Here is a 13,296-nt window from a genome sequence, read left to right as displayed (position 1 = left end):
GTTATGCATCTTGACATAACTGGGCATTGATAAAAACAGAGCTGCTTTATAGATGTTTCTGGAATGTATTATTTTGGCATGCTGTTTTATATTGAAGATACGTGATCTGCTGCAATGCAGTTGATTTTTCTTCATTTAAACCACTTGCACTCAAGAAAGCTCCAAGTAAACAAAAGTTGAAGAAGTGATTTGTGCAACAGGTATCAGATACTACAAACAGTCAAGTTAGTCATTTTTACGTTCCAAGTTAACTGATAAAGATTTTTCTTTTTTGTTGTAGAGATCGTGCCAGGCTCCTTCAATACACTGCGGAGTTTTCATATTGCTTTCCTGCTTCGCAATGCACTGATGTAGTTTCTCTTCTTCAAAGCCTCCCTGATGAATCCTAGTGTTCTTCCTCAAGAAACTGCCGAATACTATCAAGTGATCGGACAGGTATTTTGTGGACATTAAAGATGTACAAATAATTTGCACATTCCAGTGTTAAGGGCCCCGTCTTTAGATTCTCCTGAGAAAGAAATGAGCTTTATCTTAATCAGCTAAAAATGTTAACTACATCTGCCTTGACTAGTCTATGACATTAACATTAATTCATTACACCTCTTTTCCTAATGAAGACAAAACCTTTATCGTTAGATTAGACAGCAGCAAGAGGCAATGCCAAATGCTTAACTCTAAATTATTTTGGCTAGGTTCTGGGTATGCAGCTGAGTCTCATTAAACTGGCCACAAATACTTGTTTCATGTTGTATCCCTTATATTTAAACAATACAGCATAGACATATGAAAGATTGGTAAATAACGGCCATCTTCCACCTACATGAAGATTCGTGCTTTAAACCAATAAAAAATGACAACAAGAATTTGAGAATTTTTTTTTCTTCAGTATCTGCCCTTAAGTGAGGTTTGAGGCACATTAGATGACCAAAAAGGGAGGGCAGCATCCGTGAGATCACAAATGCAGTGCTGTTATTGATACCACTGCTACCCAAAGCTAAAAATGCTAATACCATTACTGTAAGTCTTAGTTGCAGTCTTCTTCAGTAGCACTATTAAAGAGTGAGATTCACAGTTTGATGTTTTTCTGTTATTCTGGTTGTTATCTTTAAGGCTTATTTTGATGAAGGGAATAAAGGAAATATGCTATTAACACAGCTGTGTCTTTCATGCCACCTTGTGAAGCCTCTTCGATCTAAACTCTGTCACATCATGAACTGCTGCGTGGCTGACTTTGACCACTACTGTCCTTTTATCTACAATGACATGGGGTATAGAAACAGATAGAGTACTTTATAATTTCAATTTGTTTTACACAATACTGCTTCCCGTAGCAGTTGAACTATTCAGATAATGATGCTGAAGAGCTGTAAATAGTGTTGTCCTCTTCAGTTGATGACTGAGATGAATGCTGTCCCACCCTGAGAAAGTCAGATCCAATTATTATTATACGATTATGCTGTGCTTCAGCGCTTGCCCAGCTCGGTTTCTGATACATCACATGACAAAGGAATTCACACCTTACTCGTTTCCAGTAGACTTGCAGTGTCTAGATAATACTTCAGAAATAGCCCGCAAAAGCAATCTAACATAGCTGAATTCTGGGCCCAACACCCTGAGTTGTGCCAATGACATACTAGAAATTGCAGCACAGTGTGGCTCATAGAATAACGCTACATCTCAGCTTACTATGACAGGCCATAGACTGTTACACTGTCTACTGTTTTTAATGGTACAGTAGCCATTAAAATCTGTATTGCTTGTAAGCTAAAAGTTGTGGCTTACGGCACTGATCATTGTCGCAAGTCCATTGCGGGTTTTCTGTAATTTCTCAAGACATTTCTGTATAACTCCAAGCCTTGCAAATTTGTATTGACAACTTGTGATGAGTACAGTTAGATTTCTCTTACTTCTGTAAGCCTTGGGGTTTATGACAGATAGAGAAAGTCCATCTGATGTTCTCACTTGCTAAAAGTCCTTCTGTAGACTTGTTATTTCCAGAAAAATATATGATATGAAATAACCCTGCTACCTCTATGTCATTGTCAGTTCCATCAGTGTCACATGGGGCGTGATAGGGTTTTTTGTCCTCAGAAGTGGCTACACTTCACATCTTGCTTAGCCTTTTTGATCATATTTGTCAAAAGTGAATCTAAAACACTAATCCACTAATGCAAAAGCTCCCTTTCCATTGGGCTGTTTTTTTCCTTACAAAATACTTATTGTAAAGCATCATCTGTATTCTTGCTGTGGTGCATAATTTAGATCTTCTGACAACTAATTTGCTAGTTGTAAAAGGACAATTTAATTCACCGTTACTTTACGTGCGAGTCTGATACTAGGATTCTGCGCTGGATTGTGCACGAAAGCTTTAAAATAGCAATAGACAATGATGCCCCTTTGTCTTAATTCTCTGATGGCAATGCATCTTTGTTGGGATCGGTTTAAAGTCATGGGACACAACATTTTCATTGGAACTGGTTTTCTATTTCTCTGCATCACTGCAGCGATATCCATGAAAATGATATCAGTGTGTGTATGTATCTTAGTCTTGCATAAAATGTGCTTCATTTATGCTGATTTTCCCAAAAGAAAACTCAGAGGCTTAAAAAAAAAGAGTAATTTCTTGGTACGCACCAAGAAAATGCCCAAGCACAATTCGGTTGCGATAGAAGCTGTTAAAATAACTGCACGAACCGGGTAGTGTAGGAATATGGAAAATGACTAAGGAAAAAACACTGAAGTTTAATCATTTTTGGTCACAAAAATCGTTGAATGTAAAATGCCACAGAACTACATGCAGGTAAAATAGTAAAAAGTGCCAGAACTTTGGACCCTTAGCCTATGGTGGTGCACACCTCTGTGCAGGTTTGCAAAACAGGAAGGAACGAGAGAAGCAGGAAAAGATCGCCTTTCCTTACACCACTTTGCATCCCTCTCTGTCTTCCACTGGTCTGGCACTGCGGCAACATTTGTACTCTTCAAAATAAAACCCTTTGTGAAGTCTGCCATATACATAAGTACTAGACATCTTAAGAAGATAAGGGGATAGGGGAGAGAATAGGCAACCTTTCCCCTCAAAGGAAGGCATTCCTCTGTTACATCCCATACATGCAGTTCTGCCTCAAGAACTCTGTGCACCCTTGGAATTGTTACTGCACTATTCTTTCCAGAAAGAAAGATCAGTGAGATGAATTATAGGGCACAGAAATGTCTGAAAAGCCCAATTTTTTTGTAGGAAAATGAGAGAACCATCTTGCAAATTCTGGTCCCATCACTGAAAAATATGACTACTCCTAAAATCCCTCTTCTGCATATATTCACTCTGCCTTTACTTCCCTTCTCTCTTCATGATGAACACATGCAGTTCATCAAGAACTAACTTGAAACAAAAGCTAGTGAAATTATAAGTATTTCTGTGAGGTTTTGAACAGAATTTTACAATGCATGAAAATGAAAAAGTATTCTATTTCTCAGAACAGAGACAGGCTGGAATATATAATCCCATCAGCTGCTCAGTCTCAAGTTATATAATTCCACTTTCAGAAATGGCTGTATTTAATATTATTTTGCTTGCGGTTTCAGAAAAATCCATGTGCAACTATAATTATGTTGGTTTGTACTGTGCGTATTGCATGTGCTTGCTGACCAACACAATCATTGCACTTGCCATTTAAATGCCATTTTTTTCTCAGTCTGCACATGGCCTCCACAGCTTTTTCCATCATGTTAATAATATTTTATTTGCTAATCACATTGAGAAGGCTGCTGTTAAAGTAGAGCGCTGCGGAGTTAACAGATGTATGTGCACAGAACTTTTAATGCCCTCTAGTGTTTCTCGCTTGCAAATTAGAATTTATAGTCAGCGAAAAAGTGTTAGCATGGTTAGTTACCAAGATTTTTAAGTCTCTCCGTGGATACTGGGGAAAAACCCATTGTAAATACAGCCATATCACGGAGCATAGAAGATTAAGTAAAATTATATTCAGCTGAGACAGGCAGTGGAATGTTTTCAGTGTTTAAAATTGAAGTAGTAAGTAGCTGGCCTCTCAACTTCTCTTTCAAAATGTTTTGTTCCCAAGTATTGGTAAAGCCATGCATTGAACACACAGCTGCGCAAGGAACGTGATGGATATGTGCTTGTACCTACAGACTCATGGTGAGAAAGAAGCTGTGACGCTACCTGCCGCTAAGGAGAGAATGTTCCAGAGGTTTTGGGCACAGGATTAGATGGCCCTGTGCCTGCAGTGCCACAGTCTCCTTTCAACTGTATGATCCTATGTGCTGGATCAAGCTGCCGAGTGCATCTGCTACACGGGAGCAATGAAGTAGGAAGAGGCTATGTCAGCTCAAAGTACCTTGATAAGATGGAAGGCAAACAAATAGATGAGGTTTCAGCGATCTAAAGGAACCAAAATTACCCAACAGTTTGATTAGAATTGCATTACCTCAGCAAGAGAGTGAGAAAGAGTCCTGTCCCAAAAACCTCCATGCTTATCCTAATTTTTAATTGTGTAGTAAAAACGTTGTCACTGTTATATAACAAATTTGAACATCCATTGCCATTTAAATTAACTTTTACAGCATGGGGTTTAAGGTCTGATCCAAAAAACACTGAATGTAGGGATTTTTCTTTTAGCCTTGGATAAAGGTCTTCATGAATTAAACATTAAGGCTGGTAATATAATCATTACATGGCCTCCACACTTCAAGCTTTTATACACTACAGATGTGTACATTGACAACTGACAGCTGTCTTATAAAAGCAGTCAGAGGTGAAGTGAGAGACTGGAAGATGGGGTTTTGACATCTGGGTAGAAAAACGGCCATTTGAGATAGTGAGATAAACCCATTAGCTGGCTATTTCTTCTCAGCATTGAAATATTTAATAACATTAACACTTACATTGTTTCATTTGTTTTCACACTTTCAGAAGTGTATGGAACAATTCTTATTCTTCCAGACTGTTATTCCTGGCTGCCTGTATGCGCAGATACATCACTGAGGCAGTTTAAGTGTGATTTCCTCTGTCAAGACTTTCTTCACCCCCCAGGTGGTAGAACACAGTGTGCTTTTTAAAAAATGATAAGACAGTATAGTCCTTTGTGGGGGTGGAGGGGTTGTGATTAAATATTGGAAGGTGGAGCACAAAGTTACGGGGAGAATGGATTCCAGAAAGGCAGCATTTCACAACTCGAGGGGCTCTCAGTATAGTAAAAGTTTTCATGTTACAACAGCAAATATAAATGTGCTTCTTTCGTGAATTCTTGAAGATTGGCCTGTATATAATCATGCGACAAGCCTCGGTTAATTTGTTCACAAAATATTTGTCCTGAAATCATTAAACAACTGGTGAAACTTGCTTAGCCAAATATAACTACCTTTTGCAACTGAGGTGACAATATTAAATAGTTTATATTTAGAAATGAAGTTTCACTTGTGCATCATTCTTTTCTGTAGCTTTACATGGCAGCAATCAACAAAATAATAACTGACTGCCTCAACCCAGCAAAATACAGTTATCTCATGAAGAACACCAGGAGGTTTGTTAATCCATTTGACAGAAGCATTTTACTAAATCCAATGGAGTTCTTTCACTGCATTCAACTCCTCAAAGACAATGCACTAGAAAAAGGAAAAATGATTTTAATCTGAAGGAGAAGAAACTGAACTTCTACAGTTGCCCTTGTTTGTATACAGTACCCTGACGTATCAATAGATTGCTTAAATATCAGGAGTAAAGATGGTAGTCTAATTATATATTGTTTCATGATTGCCCATTAATAATGCTTTGATGACATCAATAGCAAGAAGCTTGTTCTAATAATGTGCGCACATAATAAGAAATAGCATGAACGCTGGAGGACAATAGACAGTCAAGGCAAGACACGACACACACGGTGTATAAAGCCCTTTCCCAAATAACATAGCTTTGTGTTTCATAGGACACCTCCACAGTTACCATGACAGACCCAAACCATTATTACCATTCCTGACACAACACTGGAGGAGACAGTAGCCCACGACTGTGCACACTTTGCAAAACCAGGTATCAAGTCCACTACTTTGAGGCTACACTGCATTTTCTCATTGTTGCTGGAAAGAGGAAAGAACATAGCTGCCTAAGTGGGAGGAATTCTGACAGAGAATGGAAAGGAGGCGAAAAAAGAGTGCAAAGAGATAGAAAGAAAGTCTTCAGGCTGCAGGACAGCAAATCCATAAAGTTCCCCGTATTCTCATCACTCCATCCTGTACAGAAGTAGCTTAGGAAAAAATCCTGGGATCACGCACAGTACCTGAAATCTCCCTCAAAAACATCTCCAAATGCACCGAGAATGCTGTAAACTTCTTGACTACAGGGATGCCACAGGCTTATGCTTTGGCTTTCTTCGAGCACCAATATCAACTGTGGCTGCAGTCAACAGCTGCATTTTATCACACACTGCTCACTGATCTATTCATTCACTTGCAGGCCAAGAAAAAGGATACTGAATCCTAGACACACACTGGAAATTGCTCCTATCCTCTACAGAGAAACTTCTGTCAGTGCAGAAGTTTCTCTGTAGAGGCAGTGAATTCTCCTTCAACTTCAAGATGATCCTTTCTCTTACAGTGTTTCCTCCAGGGCATCCCTTCTTCTCCTGCTCCAAGGTCAATCTGTTGCATCTGGGACCCACCCTATGGCACCAGACAACACAGCACATGACATCAGGCTCTTGCCTTCAAAATCTTGTTACGAGCAAAATGGAGCATACTTTATAGGCTGCACAATAGAGAGATATCATTATAGCACTGCACCCAAGCTAACCAGTTTTAATGACACTTTTAGGGCCAAGCTACTATCTCATACACCATCACTCAGATTTGTTTAGGCTTTTGGCTTCGTAATACAAAGATCTCTATGTTCCTGCTGTGCGTGCTCATGAAGACATTGTTGGGATCCTGAGTGCACTACTAGGCCTTAATGGGCCTGACCAGCCTCACCTGGGGTCTCCACAGCTGCACCTGCCCAGGAGATCTATTTAAGCTCAGCCCTGGGCTCTCTGTGTCTGCCTGAGCTAAGCTGTAAGGGTGCTGGTTTCCAGGTTAGCCACAGTTATACCACTGACTGGCTATGTGCCCTGTTGATCTGGACCCTGATTCCCCCAGGCTGACTTTCTGGATTGACCTCAGACCTATCTCATCACTGTGGACCTGTTCAGCAACACTGGATCTGATTTTGACCTGTGGATTGATTTCTTGGCTTGATCTTGGATGTGCCTTATCATCACAAACTGGCCTGATGATCTGGACTCCTAATTGAACCTGGCCACCATCTCAAGGTCTGCCCTGCTCACCTCACTTGGGGATGGTGGGAAGGATCCTACCTGGTGTGGGGTTAGCCTGCAGGCTGTGGGATTCCCCTTGGCTCCTGGTGCCACAGTCCTTAGGAAGCTGCTGGCCCTTGCTATGCTCTGATGGATGTGCTCTTAATATCTGTTTATATTAAAACTCCTGAATATGAAGATGCTTAATTCCCTGTTGCTAATCTCAAGGAGGTGGGAGGTTCACTTTTGACTGTTTTAAACACTTCAAACACAAAATCAAAACTTTCTAAAACAATGTTTTGACAAAGTTGCAAAGTGTCCCCTTAATGATTTGGGATAGCTGACCTAGTCATTGCCCCATTTAATATAAGAATGTAATTTATAAAATGATGTTCTTCATTTATAAAAGAGATGTATAAGTTATCTTTTTTGAAAAGTAATGGAATCAAAGCAAATTCTCAAAGTGGTGTGAGACAAAGTGATCATAATGTTACTAACAAACACTGAGGAAGAAGGAATGGTAAACTGCAATGCAGAAAAACGAAACATCATGCAAAATCCCCTTTGGTCTTCAGGGTAAATAAAGGTCAATAGTAGTTAGTTTTCCCCAATATATAAGGTTTTTAAGGCAATTTGTCATCTACTAGCTTCAGCAGGAATGAAATTAAGTTCAGTTTTTTCCAGATGGTTTTATTAGCTGTTTAAGGGCAGAGTAGGTTAGGACAGATGCAGCTAAGCTTTGTGGGAGAGGGTCTGATTTCAGTTTTAATGCTGAAATGTTGGTTTCTTTTTATTTGTACAACTTTGGGAACTGGAAAGCCTTAAGAGTAAAAGGCTAGCTGGAGACTGAAACCTAACCTACAACTTTAGATTGCTAGGGGACATAGCTGGAATTAAGGATTCCAGCTGGGATGTCACATACAAAGTTCTTAATACTTTCAAGGGGCAAGGTAACTGAGGGCCGCACAAAAATCATACAGGAAATGGATGACTTAAACTAGAGGCTATCCTTACATATTTGTTTTTGTAAGAGAATGGAATGTCTAGAATATGGGGATCCTGATCTTTAAAGTCTTAGGGATGTGTTCACATGCACTTAATTTCCCATTGATTTTGACAGCTTCTAGGCGTCTAAAGTCCTTTCAGGATGTGGGTCTTGATCTCAATTCTCTTACTTTCCAGCACAATGGGGGAGCCCTCAAATGAAAGAGTAGTGAAGTTAACAATTAGCTGTAATTCCCCATCCTCCCCAACAGTACATCAGTTCAATACAAAATCAGAAAAGTCTAGGAAGCAGATTTTAATAACTTTTCATGTGTCCAGAACTTCTTAGCTCCAAGAACAACTCTTAGAAAAAGTCCCCAATAACTGCCAAATCTCAGTGCCTATGAGAAAGAAGGGCCAGGAATGAGTAATAGAGATGGTGGTGATGTTATGTCCTGAATTATATCATCTGAATCATGATTGTGCAGTGCAGTAGCTTTTCGGTATAGCAATACGATCAGAAAAGTGATCAGAATTGACTGTAAAAACTCTGCTCAGCACCAGGTGGTGCTATTTTGCTTTTTTTGAAGACTTGTGAACTACTAGACCGTCTACATCTCAAAATAAACTCGGTTTAAGATTAGAGAAAAGTATCTATTTTCTCAAGTTAATAAGCCAATTGTGACTACTTTATCTTATGCATTCAGCTCTTTAAGAAGCAGTGGATTTTCAGTGCATCTGATAAAACTAAGTGTCTTTAATTTTAAAAAAAATCCTGCTTAACTCATGAATAAATGAGTTATGTTTAATCCATAAATACGCTACATATGGTTCTTAGTCTCACACAAAAATAAATTCACCGTAATGTAAAGGGGGGAATGTCACACGGCATGTACAAAATAAACATATTGTTAGTAAATTGGTGAGTTACAGACAGTATCTAAATCATACTTCATAATTTTTGTTTCTAATCATTGAGTTAAATGTCATGACGTTATTTGCCACAGGTTACTGTCAATAATTGTTACATAACACTTCCAACTCCAAATAATAATTAGCATAGGTCAGATCATTAACAAGTAGATTTTTTAAATTGAGACTTGAAACTAATAAATGTATGCTTTTGCCTTCTTAGTACTGATAAAGCTGACTTTTTTACACTTTATTTTGAAATCACAAGGAATAGGTGTTGAAACTTTCTCAGTAAAATTTCTATAAGGCTGGAGAAGCTGGACGTGAGAGAAACGCTCAATGTCTGTAAAAATGAATACGAATACAATGTGACAAACATTCAAGAAGAGTGTTTACAAACAGGATGCTTACCTTAGACGAGATACGCAAGTAGGCCTACTTGCTGTTTAATGAAAAAGATGGGAGCAATGAGATAGTGAACACAAGTATTCTTTCAGGAAACTGATCCCAGAAGGCAGGGATAAAAGGGAGGGAAAGCTTTGAAATCAATTTTAGGAAAGGAGAAGCCTGTGAAAGAATAGAGGATCAAAGTTCAAGAATTTTTTAATTTAGTATGTTTTCCGGAGATTCTCAGACCTTGTCCAAATGTTCATATAAAATATAAGTTGCCCCCTTTATGGTTCTCATCTGCTTATCACAAGACCAGATGATCATAACCATATTTATTCAACTTAAATGTGTTTTATCAGTTTCAGCTTAACAATCGGCTGTTTTATCAGCCTCTGCAATATAACAATAATCCATTAATTTCTGGGATAGCCTTTCCAGTTGTTTTTTGGCTGCTCATTAGCACAAAAATCTGTTTTGGAGGCAGTAATGAGAATTCAGGAAACTATTTTACAGGCCATTAAGTAGCTGCATGTTGTCATCCTATTCTGTCTATCCTGCAAACTGAGAAGTCTTCTCATAGCAGAGGTAATAGATATAAAGTGAGTGACCTCATCCTGTGGCCCTTTTCAGTTTTTCACTTCCTCCTTGGATTAACGGTTCATTTGTGGAATTAACAAGTTCTTATTCCCAGGTGTTCCTGTACTGCTGACTTTTCTAGTTTGTCATAAGCATCATGTTTGCAGCTGATTTTGAAGAGATCGCAGAATTAGAGCTCAGGAAGTCTATCCGAAGAACAAACTGGATTTTCCCTTTTGCTGCTGGAAGGCCCTGAACTGAGGGCAGCCATGGCAACTGCACATGGTGTTTCAGTGCCCTTGCACTCTGAGGAAAAACAGGTCATTAAGTTCAGCATAGCAGAGCTCAACTTTCTGCTCTTTGCAGTGCTGATATAATACAAGTGAGTTAACAGGAAAACAGCTGGGGGAACCCAGCTTGCTCTGTATAGACAGAAAAGAAGGAGCAATTCTTTAAGTCATGCAATAGCACCAAAATTTTGTGATAGACTTCTAGACTTAACAGTAAAAAGCAAATCCAGAGGTAGATGTCCACATTTGATCCTGTCAGAAGTGAAAGGTATTGCTCCTCCCTCTTACAACCCTAATAACCAGTTGTAGAATGGAGGCAGAGGCTGGAAAGGTTTAGTCCTTTCCTTGACAAAAATTCCCCTTCCTTTCCACTTCTGAATGTTTCAAATGTGGCAATAAATAAGCAATAGCAGCCTAAGCATGCAACTCCTGGTAAGCAACCCATTCCATTACCTCAGAACATCTACTCCACAAAATTGCCATCACTATTCACAATTAACTAGCAGAAAGTCAAACAATAGTGGAAAATAAACTCCCATAGGACTGACGAATGTTCCTGCACAGCATGGCGGGATTTATCTGTGTGTTCTTCATAGAAAGAGATTCTAAATAACTGCACTAATGTAATCACTGCTTTCTTGCTAATTTTTGCAGTTACTCTACGTTTAGAATTTGCTGTCGTTTTTAATATAGTAGAATGTTTAGTGATGAATGCGCATACCAGGAAACACAGCAAACCAGTGCTAACTGCCCGGTTTCCTTTATTTTTCATCCTTTGTGGTAATCTAGAGCCCCTGCTTTCCTTCTAAGTCCAAAGATAAATAATTCTTTTTTTAAAATTAAAGGTAAACTACACATGACCCTATCATGAGGCAGGACAGAAAATGCTTAGGCTGTCAAATCTTTGCATCGTCAGATGAGCAGGAAATGCGGTCCCTGGTTCATCAGCCCTGGGTTTAGCTATGGCATCATAGAAACCTCTTCAGTTACCATATCTTAACGCAATAGATATATGAACTTGACGCTCAGCTGCCACGGTTCATAGCTTGGTGTAACAAAATAAATGGAAATACTTGGGGTTTAAGTTCATACGGACTACTATGAACTGCAGCTGATAAGCATTCACAGTGCCTGTTCTGGAAGGCTGTAACAGCCAGGGAAGTAATCTTGTGATCAAAGACCATTTGCCATGGCTCTTAGTTTCTGAATTGAGTACAGCAATCGGACAGTCTCCCTAACTCAAAGGTATAACTGCGCAGGGAAAAAATAGCCTTTGCTATGGAAAAAGCAGGACAAAAAATATGAAAGGAAAAACGGACTAAAACAGACAAGTTCTCCCTGCTTGACGCTGTTCATTTCCTTTAATTTCTTACAATCTTGTCACAGCTTGAGTCTTATCTAGATGTCAGTTTTGTCACAGTCAGCCAACTTTCAGCCAAGCTTCCTACTTAACCCTTCCTGGGTCCACAGTCAACAATAGCCGACAGATGGCCGCTGCCAGTACATTGGACTTGGGAACTCCTTGTTGCTTAGAGGAGTGCAGGAGTAACAAGTACATATTTTGGAATGATGAATAATTATCTGATATTTCTATTTCAAAATTTAAGGAAGAAATAGACTCTTTCAACTATCCTCAAAGCGTTAACATCTCATGGCCAACGATATCAATGGCAAATGACGCACATAAAGTAGTGACAACCTGATATTCACCTTTTGCAAATAGGATAGTAGTCAAATAAAGCAGGTTAGTCTTTGATCTTTAGGCATGCTAAAACTTATTAGCCAAGTCAAGGAAGTCAAAGGTCTTCAAATATAGCAAAAGTAACTTTAATACCTCTTTTGGCCTTTTCCAAAAGGAGATGATGATCCAGAAACTTCTCAGACTGTCAGCATAGGAAACAGTTTCCTAATCAAGATTCCAAATAATTGCTTCTGTAAGAAAAGACATGTTACACTCTCAGATCTCCATCGCAAGCATAAGAGCATAATAGTTTGCTATTTCTTTTACATTAGAAGCACCAGAAGTGGTCTTAAAGCAGAAGGCCTTTCATAAGGCAGTACAACTGGCAGTAAAAGTACCACAGATGGAAGGGGAGCCCAGGCACGTTGCAGTTATTTTGTATGCAGGGTGCCCTTTAAAGTTTTTTGTTGTTGTTGTTGTCCTTGCTCTGTTTTTAACAAGGTTTTATTTCTTCCTTCCTCAGTCCCTAATGTTTTTATGTTCTGCATTGTAGAGCTATTTAATCTTTCTCTAGTTGCATGTATTTCATTGGATTCAAGAAACGTGCTGTAATGCCATGGTCTCTATATGTAATACAAGTTAAATACAAGAGCTAACAGGCTTCAAACGGAATGATGACCTCCCTTTTTCCCTGGCATATTGTACATATGCTAAAATCTTAACAGAAAATACAATGAAATGGCACTTTGTATCTTAGTGAAACTCAAATCTGGAAGACTCAACTAAAATAATTCTTGTAAATGTCAAAGGCTGGGGGATTTGCAGAAGTTTTGTTTGAGGATTAATCCTTGTAGCACAGAAATCTCTCTTTCAACATAAGGCACTTGTGTGCAGCCAAGGAAACATAAATATATCCAGGAAAGAAAATATACATCCCTCAATGTATTCGCTGTGTCACTTTTGAATTTCTGCTCCCCTCTCCTTTTTCCAATTGTCATCTGTAAATATTGAGCTTGGGCACAATAAATTTGATAAAAATTCTAATCTATATCTAGAAGAACATTTATTTGATTTTAAAATGAGTAAATTTGCCTGTTTATCAGCAGCAAGGTGCTGGTGGATCTGCTATTTTACTTCATAAGTTACACTAATCCTAAAT

At 38.8% G+C, this 13,296-nt stretch overlaps 1 long non-coding RNA gene across 1 annotated transcript in view; it reads right to left on the bottom strand.

Annotated features, from left to right (window-relative positions):
* The window catches only part of LOC138067031 (uncharacterized), a 295,690-nt gene extending 283,357 nt beyond the window's left edge, over window positions 1-12,333 (bottom strand). Inside the window, exon 1 of the long non-coding RNA XR_011140700.1 lies at window positions 12,291-12,333. This is a non-coding gene — a long non-coding RNA (uncharacterized lncRNA). The remainder of the gene's footprint in view (window positions 1-12,290) is intronic.
* Between the last annotated feature and the right edge of the window lie 963 nt (window positions 12,334-13,296).

Source organism: Struthio camelus, chromosome 4 (assembly GCF_040807025.1).
Source record: "Struthio camelus isolate bStrCam1 chromosome 4, bStrCam1.hap1, whole genome shotgun sequence".
NCBI classification, from domain to species: domain Eukaryota; kingdom Metazoa; phylum Chordata; class Aves; order Struthioniformes; family Struthionidae; genus Struthio; species Struthio camelus.
The sequence above is the reverse complement of the archived record's forward strand: the minus strand, read 5'-3'. Positions and strand labels throughout refer to the sequence as shown.